Here is an 11,550-nt window from a genome sequence, read left to right as displayed (position 1 = left end):
ACTATTGTGACGTACAATGACTTAAAGACGTGCTTATAAGTTGACTCGAATAGACTTTTTTTAGTCATGACTCGAATGCATGATCCAATATCTTCAACCACCAGACATAGGTCTAACTACGAAATAATTTGAGACTTTATAGATATTTCGTCAATGTCAGCAATATCAAACTTGAGTAACCGTATCGTGGCGCTTTAATGCTTTGCTTGAAGTTGGACATGAGATTGCCTTCTCTTCTACGCGACCTAGATACAAAATAAAAAATTACAAATATTGCCAAACTAGTTCATCATTTTCATTCACAAAACCAGGGTGGGAGATGTGATTGTCCATCAAGTTCAAACGCAAGTGTCATGATAAATTGAAAACCGATTTCAACTTAAGATTTTATTAAATACTATGGCCTGCTTTTGACGAGACACTTAGCAAAAAAGTGCAGAATAAAAGTTTATCCCTTAAATCCATGAAGCTCCTTCCCAGTTGTGAACCATTGATTAGACGAAAAGCAACGAAATGCCAAGAAGAAAATCAAACGCTTTCAGATCACGATTGCGCCCTCCTCTGGAAATACCTAACTCAATTACACGTGTAAAGAATAGGACAGTTGGAATTTAAATTTTTACTTTTGCTAAAACTGCAAACGATTCATTTTCACCAAACAGAACACATCGGAGAGGAAAGGACACCCTTGTGTGGCCTGTTCAAATTCACAAGTGAATGTTCGTAATTGGCCGCTCAATATTGTCGTCAAGGAAACCATTAAAAGCACCTGTGATCGTGCGCCATCTCCACGTGACTTGTCAGCCTCTATTTAACGTTTGTGTATCACATTGTTCAAAATTATTTAGAATTTAAAAATATTTATACATTAATTTATATTTCAAAATTAATTTTGTTTTATTTCTAAATATTTTGCTTCGATTAAAATTGATTTCGTTTTGACTTGAAAAATTTTTTCTATAATTTTCCTATTAATTGTAACAAGAAGCTTCGTGTGTGGGAAATTTGACAGCTGCAAATCGTTGAACTCAACAATGACAACTTAGCTACCTTCGTACCTCCAAGCACAAATATTAATAATTCCGCTACAAGCACAATCTCCTTCAAATTGTTTGTTCATGATTAATTTATCAGAAGAAAAGCTTCCAAACTGCTTGCTCATTGTTTGCAGGGCTCTTATGACTTCAACAGTGTAACGATAATAGCTCGGTTATCGTAAACTCGGTATCGGACGATATCTTTTGCAAAACAGCAAACGTACAAATGTCAATCATCATGCACTAATTACAAACTGGTCAAAAGGAATGTCGATCAACTACAACGTAAAATACACGTGTAATCAACGTTGGTAATGCTATAAAGCAGTGGTTCTCAACCTTTTAGTGATTGCTTAGTGACCATTTACGAACTTTTACTGCCGCTGCGTACCACCCAGTAACGTAGCCAGAAATTTTGAAAGGGGGGGAGGGTTTCAAAGCCGGCGGGCGAAGCCTGACACAGCGTTTGCCGAAGGCAACGCACAGCGGCGGGGGTCTGGGGAGCCTCTCTCAGAAAATTTTGAAAAATTACTTTGAATTTGGTGCCTTCTGAGAGCATTTTCAACAAAAATGTGGCATAGCAAAGTACCACTTGGAAAGCCCCCGCGTACCACTACCACAGGTTGAGAAGCACTGCTATAAAGCAACAAGTTGTAAAACAAGTTCTGTGGGGTTTAAAATTAATGACGTCATGTGTTTTGTGTCTTGCCAGAAAACTCACAGTTTTTTGCACTTCACCAAAACATTTTTCAATTTATTTTTTGAGACACAAGTGGACTGTTTTTTAGAGATTTTAGACTTTTTTGTGAAAATTAGTGCATCAACTTTGTATGTGAACAATTGAAAACCTGGCCTATTAGTCACTACGTACATGTTTCAAAGGTTTTCAAAGTATTCTGTGAAATTAAAAATACTAAGTTAATCTCAAGAAGTATGTTTGCCTGAAAGAAAGCTTCATCGTCAGCAAGAGCAATTGCTTTCCAACATACAGTGACTAGATGTGACTAAAAGCTCTCACTTAACAGAAATCACTCCACGTATATCCGAGCGGGTTGTTGACATCACTCCAGTTTTACTTTGCCAGTCCATTGACTTGGAAAATTAAGTTTTATGATTTTTTTTCTTAAGATCGCAAACACGTAATGACGTAACCATTTCAACACGTTTTCCTTCATTGTCCGCCGCGTTAGCTCAGTGGTTAAGCGCTCGACTCAAGGTCACGCAGCGCTGGTTCGACGCTCGGGATTAGGGTTGAACGGATAGTTGTAAAAGCTTGATATCCGGATAACGGATATTAACGGGTTTTTGGCAATTTTATTATTTGGTTAACCGGATATTAGAAAGAACACTGAAAGCTACCCTGTGGCAGCATATCTAGTCTTTTAACCACTAAAATACACATGTTATCTTACAAGCAACTCAGTTACAAGTTAATGGTTCAACTATGTTTCATTTTTACACAATAAAACGAAAACTATCGAATGCTTATTTTTTTCTGTAATAAATTTCGAATAAAGCAAAATGCATCAATTGTTGAATCGTTTAGACGAGACCGGAGTTTTGTAGCAAAAAGCCCGCATGCACTGAATGCTCTTTCTGCTTCTACAGAAGTGGGCTGAATGGTAAGCAGCGCTTCATAAAGAATTTTAAGATTGGCTGGCCGTTTCGCTGTTGCTTCATAGATTCACATTCTTTTCGGATTGTCCTTCTGCTAAGTTCTATGGTATTGGATTTGGAAGGTGGAGTTGCAGTAGCAGCAACAGATGCTGACATGATGGCTTGCTTTAGTTGTTCCTTCAAAGATGTAGGCCCTTTTTCTACCCTTGCAGAAGTAGTTGATACCAAGTTGCTTTCATCTTCTACTCTAGATTCAGGATCTCTTGCAACCTCTCCAAGTAACCTTTGCAATAGGGTTGCTGCGAGAGCGTATACCTTGCTTCTTTTTCCGAATTCACCAAACGTGTCAAGTTTATCATCCATCAGAAATCTGGGATCATGCAGGATTTCAAAATTGCAAAAGAGGCGTAAAACACTCAACACACAGTAATACTTTTACTTTTTTATTACACGGTTAACCGACACAAAACTATCCGGATATCAGATAGGTGAAAATGCCTTGGTTAACCGGTTAATCGGTTAACCGATATACGGATAGTTCAACCCTACTCGGGATGTACGCTTGAGCAACGCATTCTAAAGACTGCTCTCCATTCAACGACACCTAGTGGATGGAATAATTTCCAGGCAACAACACTTCAACAATCGAAAACCTCACTCTGTCAATCTCGGTAACCGGCCCTGCGTCAAGAGCCTCTACAAGTATGCAAAACTATTAGGAATAAACTATCAAGGCTTTGTCAGTCCGAGGATAAAGATTCAAAACCAACCGAGTCTTTCAAGTTATAAACTACCATTTGTCCCGAAGAAACGACCTTACTTCCAGCTTCAGTTGGGGTCAGTGGTAAAATAAGTTTTCTAATTTCGATTAAAGTAGCGCTTTCGTATACTCAATTGAATTGGCTTAACGCCACATAATTTGATAAAACAATCAGGCTAAAGTTTTGCATATACAGTAGGAAAAAATTGGAACAACGGGGCTGGTTGGAACTTTTTTGTTCGATATTCTACATGGGGTTATCAACTGTAAGCAACAAGCGACTGATTTAAACGACTATATTTGTGATACGCACTGAACTTGTTTATGACGTTGCAATGACGGAAAGCAACCTTGAGGGTGTTTCCCTTTTGTGCTTTACACTTGGTGCACTAGTCGGTTACATGTATGTTTGTCCAAATAAATTTTATTGTAAAATTTCAAACATGTTGCAATTTATTCTAGCCAGGGCCTCCAAGAGCCCTGCCGGGCCCCGGTGCAGATGTTGCTGCCGGGCCCCCCAGCACGACATGTCGCGTGATATCTCAACTTTATTTCAGGATCAATAGGCTGCTTCTTATTTTTACTCCATTAATTTTCTTTGCTTGTTTGAGCGAAACTGCATTCAAGCACGATTGAGGGTCACTTTCTCTTCATTTCTAAAGCAAGTGGTCAGTAGCCTACTCAGTAGAAAACAAAGTTGAATATATTTCTATTTTCAAGTGCTATCAATGTAAATATACCTACATCTATCACTATACTATGTATTGTGACCCTTACAAACACCCTGCATAACTACAGAATGCCTGTTTTGAGTCAATCTTGACACTTTTCCTGAAATTCAAAAGTAAGTTTGGAATGGCCTGGCTGGAGAAGACTGTTAAGAAATAAATAGAGAAAACAAACGAAAAGGAAAACTTAAGATATATAAAAAAATATTTATTTACATGCTAAGAATATTTTTGAAAATCAATGCCTTTCTGTTGTGCTGGAAAAAGTAAGTTGCACTGCAATTAGGACACTTCTGATTCTGTCTAGAGTTAAAGTAACTGTACTTCAACAGAAGTAAAGATCTATGATCTTTCACTCAAAAATCACACTTTCACTAATCTTTTAACTTTTTTTCGATTTTTGTTAGACTGTTATGACACTTAGCCCTGCTACGAGGACAAAATTATTTTCCAGCACTGCCTCAACGAAACTTGCTTGGATTCCAATATAGCAAATAATTCAGCAAGTCCTAAAAACTCATAAATACTGCACTGTATTTTAGTGCAGTTCCATGATTTCAGTATAATTAGTATCCAAAAAAACACTTGAACATTTTTGTACTGAAAAAGTGACAGTAACAACTTCTTGCTCAGTAATTCTAACAATATTTCGATACTTTCTACTATTTTCTGAACTCTTAAAATATCACACTAAACATGATTACACATAACTGTCACAGTGTCACAGTGTCACTGCTTCAATATTGTATGCAAAATCGACCTGAGCACGCAAATTTAAACATTTTGTCGGGCCCTTTAAAAAATTCTGTAGTTTTGAAAAAGGGCATACCTATGAGGGGGCCCAATCGACATACAGAACTAATATAAAAAAACAATATTTTATGCAAAATCGATCTGAACACGCAAATTTAAATATTTTGTCGGCCACATGAACTCAAAAAATTGAAAATTTTGTAGCTTTGAAAAAGGGCATACCCATGAGGGGACCCAATTGAAATACATAACTAACATAAAAAAAAACAATACGGTATTTTAAGCAAAATCGACCCGAGCACGCAAATTTAAACATTTTGTCGGGCCCCTAAATTCAAAAAATTGAAAATTCTGTAGTTTTAAAAAAAGGCATACCCATGAAGGGGGCCCAATCAACATATGGAACTAATACAAAAACAATATTTTATGCAAAATTGTTGAAATCAACTTTAACGCGTGAATTTAGACATTTTGTCGGGCCCCCTTGTACTCACCGGGCCCCGGTGCAATGCACCGGTTGTCCCCCCCTTTTGTTGGCCCTGATTTTAGCCATGGTATTCCAACATTCCCCAATACACGTTTTGTAACATGGCGATAATTAGAATAAGTTCTAATTGCTTTAAGTTGTAACTGTGCTACCAGTTCATGTTAGGCCCACATTTTGAAGTCACTAAACCATGACCTAATAAACTTGATGTTTATTGAAAAATAGAAAATTTATTTTTGAAACCAAGACAGAACAAACACTTTTCTTCAGCAAGCGATGCCATCGCATTGTTGGCAACCAATGACACAAGAATTGACAGCGACGACAGACATGTGTTCAGCCGGTGCTCACTTTCGTTTCTAACAACGCTTCAAGCTCAAGGTCAACACCTAGTGGCTTAGCGTGGACTCGTTTGATTGGGAGGCACTCCAGAAGCACAAGAAATTTAACTTGATATAAAAATTAGACAATTTTTTGGTCCATGAAATTCAAAATGTTGCCATTTTTAAATAAACACATTTGCAATAAACTTAGCTATTTTCACCTTTCTGACTCGACCTATTTGCAAACTAATACGATATGCACATAACGCAACATGGTTGATGCAGCGCTTCAACCATGTTGCCTGATGTTTTTTCAATAAAACTTTTCGATAAAACTGGTATTCTTGACTTGAAATTGAACTAATATTTGTTTGCTAAATTTACAAACAACCAACTTTAAAAAAGCTTACAACTTTTATTTGTCAACTCATTGCAATAGCGTTAAAAATTTTAAACTGTTAAATGCAATTGCTTGCCGCATAAAAAAGCAGAAATTCATCAAACAAGTTACTCTTGTGCGACATCATCAATTTACCTGAGACAGGCATTGTTAGATGAGTCAAGTTATAAATGTAATTTCTATTACATTTGTGATTTATTTCTAAGTGGTAATTTCTACGAGCAATTGATTTGTCTAAATTTATCAACACAATATTATTTTGACAGCCTAAGTTGCTTTTTTCGTGTCCAGTCTTGCATTTGATTAATGGTTTGAATCAAACAATTAAAAAAAATGGTTGAAGCTTGACTGATTATTGAGCAACGTGGTTAAACTAGCTTTATGTCTGGGAATAAACATATAATCTGGCAACACTTTTCTACAACGCACCCTGCTCTTAGCACCAAAATGGCGTAAGTTGACCTTCCTGGTTTCCCTCCTACTGATCTACAATTTTGCCATAAGTCTATTTTGTTGAAAACAAAACTTGATGACTTTTGCTGAAACGTCATCAAACATTTATAAACTAGAGGTGGTTGAAGCAAACCGGTCAAACGGATTTTTGTTTGAAAAGTTTACCTTGAAAAACAAATTAAGGCAAAAATTTTTGTAACAAGAAGCAGAATTTTAAAATACTCTGTAGCTTGTTTGAAACACTCCAACCTGTATAGTTCATATATCAATCGTATTCATTCGTCTGTGCTTCATGTGCAAGGTTGTTTTGCATTTCATGACGCTGCATATTGATAATATCGGAGTTTGCTTTATTTGTTCGTTTTACGTATTTTCAAATTTTCTTTTTTACATATGCTGGCTGAAGATGCTATTACTGTACTGTAGCGAAATCGATTCTTACTTAATAAATAACACTAAGAGGTTAGATTGTTGTGCAAATGCCAGCATTTGATGAATGCAAAATAGCAGTACCATCTTGCTGCGTTGTAACATTCTCTTGCATTTCATGCCGTTTCATTTATTATCATCTCTTTATTTAAACTTTGAAAATATTTGGGATGACTGGACTTGAAATCAAACCCAGACCTTCCAGTGACTCGACTTGAAATCGAACCCAGACCTTCCAGTGACTCGACTTGGAATCGAATCCAGACCTTCCAGTGACTCGACTTGGAATCGAACCCAGACCTTCCAGTGACTCGACTTGGAATCGAACCCAGACCTTCCAGTGACTCGACTTGGAATCGAATCTAGACCTTCCAGTGACTCGACTTGGAATCGAACCCAGACCTTCCAGTGACTCGACTTGGAATCGAACCCAGACCTTCCAGTGACTCGACTTGAAATCAAACCCAGACCTTCCAGTACTAGAATCAAGGGCGATAACCACTCGGCTATTGAGCTGGTCCAAACGTACTACTGCGACGCTTTGACAAACCAACTGAAAGGAAAGGTTGCTTGCTGTGCCACAGGCGTCGCACGCTTAGAACATGCAGGCCAACCACGCAGTTGGCTAAGCTATAGATTGTAGATCATGGGGATGCGAAACTACATCCGCTTTTGGCTTATCCGCAACACTAGAAGGGTTACGTTTTTTTTTTTACTTTTTATAGGTTACATAAGAAGAGTGAAGTTGGGTTTAAAGTAATTTAAGGATTTTAGTTGAAAGCAAGCCAGCAGCAAAGCGTAAAAAATGTCAAATTGGCAATTGACCCTTCTAATGTTGGCGAAACTACGGAGTTGCGCGTCCGTAATGTACTGTCCCTAGGCTAGTGTTCCAGACAATTGTTCACCTAATCAAACGTCATATAAAAACCGTTCAAGTCTACTGAATATTACGTCATGGAAATTCCTAAAACATGTGCCAAAATTGCACCATCGTTCGTAAGACCTGTGTCAAACCTGTTTAAACCTGTTTCAGTTGAAACCTGTTTAAACATGAAATGTTGCGTCGCGCTAACTGCTGGCGTGCCTTTGAGTTATCACAAATTTTTCTGATTCATTCTCGAAGTTGTTTGTTGGAAGTCGGTCGCACATTTAACTGGTTTATTTGGTGCTTGCTAGCTGGACAAATTCTCCGTCTTTTATCCAAGTAATCTGTATCGTAGTGACAGTTTTTAGAGGTGTAAGGCGTTGCATCTCGATTTCGATAGCCGCGGGCTAATTTTACAGGAATACACTTATTGAATAGACGTTTGAAGGAGTGTTTCTTTTTCGGTCGATACATACAGACAAACGGATCCGGAAACTTTATGTTACAATTTTCCCACGAAGAGATTATGGTTTACCGCTGTGACCATAAAAAATAAAAGACGAGTTCTTGTCAGTTGGTAGGTCAAGAAGAAATTAAAGCAAGAAAAATAAAAGACGATTTTGTTAGCTGGTAAGCCAAGAAGCACTTGAAGGCATAAAAATAAACGACGTGTTTGTCGTCAGCTAGTGCAGAAGAACTACTTAGAAGTACAAGAAATAATAAAAGAAGATTTGTTGGTTGGTAGTCTACACTCTTACAGAAGCAAAGAAAAGTAAAGACATTTCTTCTCAGTTTGGTACAGAAGAAAAATAACTTTGACATTCATTGGCAAGAAAGAAGATTAAAAGACAATCCATCTGTGCTTGCAGATTCAAGTGGAAGAATCCAAGCAAGTTTTGTGGACTTTAGGACTTCATACCTGTACAGCTACGGTATCGTGCATTTAAATTCTTTTTTGTATTTTTACGGTCTTTGCAGTTAAGTTTTTTATAACTACTGTAGCCTAATAATTTGTGTGTTTGTGTAACTTATTTTTTTTAATTGTTAAATTTAGCCCCAACATTTAATATGTCTACACTCGGTGGCGACAGGGACTCGACCGCCGTAGACTCGACTGAGTTTAAGCCTGAAGATGTTCTTTGCGGTCGGGCAGGCCATTCTGGGGAGGGACCCAGTAACGATGAGGCTAAGTCAGTTCGAGAGGCCCGGCATCTTAGAAGGGATATTTTGACTGAAATTGGGGAACTTTCTGTAGCCCTAGGTTCTTTGAGTGATAAGCAGGAACTGTTAATTTTTAGATCTAAGTTATCCACTTAAGAAGAGGAATTACGGCATTTCCATGCTCTTTTGACTAAAATCTTTAACTCTGCAATCTTGGCAGAACTTCGTGATAGGGTAGATCCCGAATTTAACTCGTTAAAAAATAACTTTGAACAAAAACAAAGTGAGTTCTCAGATATGTTGGATGCTGACATACATCCTGAGGATAGCGCCTCAAGTGTAAGCACTAGGATGTCTAGGACGTCTCGGATAATGGCACAAATTAACCTGCAGCTAAGACGAGAGGAGCTCCAGATACAAGCTGAGGCCGATGTGAGAGCTGCTGAGGCTGCCGCGAGAGCTGAGGCCATTCGAGCTGAGGCTGCCGCGAGAGCTGAGGCCGAAGCGAGAGCAGCTGAGGCAGCCGCGAGAGCTGCTGAGTTCGCACTCAAAGACGCTCAGTTGAGGGCTGAACAACGTAAAGAGGTAGTTTTAGCTGAATATCGATCAGAGGTGGGCTCTCGGCGTAGCTCTAAGAAGGGCTCTTCTAGGCATTCCAGAAATGAACATCAATCGCAGTTTAATTTACATAACCTTTTCCAAACGCCCGTTCAACCTGTGAGTGGACCAGGGCAATCCACACGTTTTCCAGCTGTTTCAGGAGGTCTCGGGGCCGCGGCTAAGGGTCTTCCGAATGCTGTAGAGCCAAGGTCTGCGAATTACAACCGAACTCCTCCCCCAGAGCGTACAGGTCACGGGGCCGCCATTAGTAGTAATGCTTTGCCCCTTTCACAGTTTTCTGCGCCGCTAGGTTTTGATCGCCCAGCTACACGTAATTTGGGTGGTTGTGAGAGGCGTATCGCGTCTCCTGATTTTAACGTGTGTGAGGATCGTGATCGGGCTGTGCACGTGACTGAGCCCACTCAGCCCCTTTAGGGATATAGCTTGTCTTCTCCCGCTAAATCGAGTTCTCAACAGCAGGATTGCTTTTTTGAATACCAAAATAGTAGGACGTTTTTCGATAAGGCGGCCTTGATTGGTTACGATGGTAATAATATGCCATTTATCTTCTTTAAAAATCGTGTTACGGCCTTAATGGCAGCTTCGCCCTTTAAGGGGACTCGTTTGACTTTGTTACAAGCAGCTTGTGTTAGGACAGCTGCGCAAACGATTGCTAATTTGGTTTCTGATACCCCTGGCTTGTCAGAGGAAGACAGGATAGAAATGTCGTTAGCTCGCTTGTCCCAGCGTTTTGGGGTTCGTGGAGGTCTTTTTGCAGAACCAGAAATTAGAAAGTATTGCTATGGTAGTAAATTGACTTCGACCTCTTCCAGTGATCTGAAAGAGTTTAAAGATGAATTATCGCAGTGTTTGCTTTACGCGCAAGCTTATGGTCAGCGTGACAAATTGGGACGTTTTGTTTTGGATTTGGCTAAGCGACTCCCGTTTGACGCTAAGCAGCGTCATCTTGACTTTTTAGGTGATCAGTATGGTGGCACTGATGAGCCTACTTTTCAGAGTTTGTTTGAATTTGTAGTACGGGAGGAAACGCGTAAGTCGACTGATTTTAGCATTATGCTAATGGGCGATTCTGGTGAGTCGCAGCAATTTAAAAAGTTTGGCAAAGGAAAATTGCCTTCATGTCCGGTTAGGCAGACGTCCGTAAAACCCCATGATGATGTGATGTCAGGGAGTTCGCAGTACTCGACTGTTGTTGGCGCACCGCGCGGTGGTGAAGCCAGACGTAAAAACCAGGGATAGTAAAAACCTACCGGCATGCATTTGTTGTTCGTCACGTGGTCAAGTTGAATATCATTTTTTGTCTAATTGTAAAGAATTTTTGCGCTTGACACCTAAAGATCGGAGAGATGTCATTGTGAAAGCTGGCAAATGCTTGAATTGTTTGCGCCAGCATATGGTTAGGGATTGTGTTCATGCAAATAACTGTCGTAAGTGTGGGCCTAACAACGATAGGAAACACTATTTTCTTCTGCATGATTTTTATGTGACGTCACGTGATTCTCTGGATTCTGTTGGGAAAGATGATGCTCGTGCCAGAGTTCCTGTGCGTAATGTTAAGATTGGAAATGTTAAAGCAGCTTTTAACCGCGTTACTGCTGCTCGTGTTTTGAATCCAATGACTGGCAAATCGAAGTTGGTGTATTATCAGCATGATCCTGGTTCGCAGTTGACGTTTGTTTCGAGTGATTTGGTGTGTGAACTTGATCTTAAACCGTACGATAAAGCGTCGTTTAAAATGGATACCCTGGCTGGTCAGAAAGCTACTTGTGCTGACCTTGTCAAACTCAACATCCAGTCGTTAGAGACAGATGAACTGTTTTGTGATATAACTTCGGTGGTTAACCCAGCTTGGGCTGACGATGTTAAAACTTTACCGCATAAACAAGATTTAAATGGTTTCCGTCATTTTCATGACG

This window comes from Aplidium turbinatum, chromosome 2 (assembly GCF_918807975.1).
Source record: "Aplidium turbinatum chromosome 2, kaAplTurb1.1, whole genome shotgun sequence".
NCBI classification, from domain to species: Eukaryota; Metazoa; Chordata; class Ascidiacea; order Aplousobranchia; family Polyclinidae; genus Aplidium; species Aplidium turbinatum.
Note: the sequence above shows the minus strand (reverse complement) of the source record.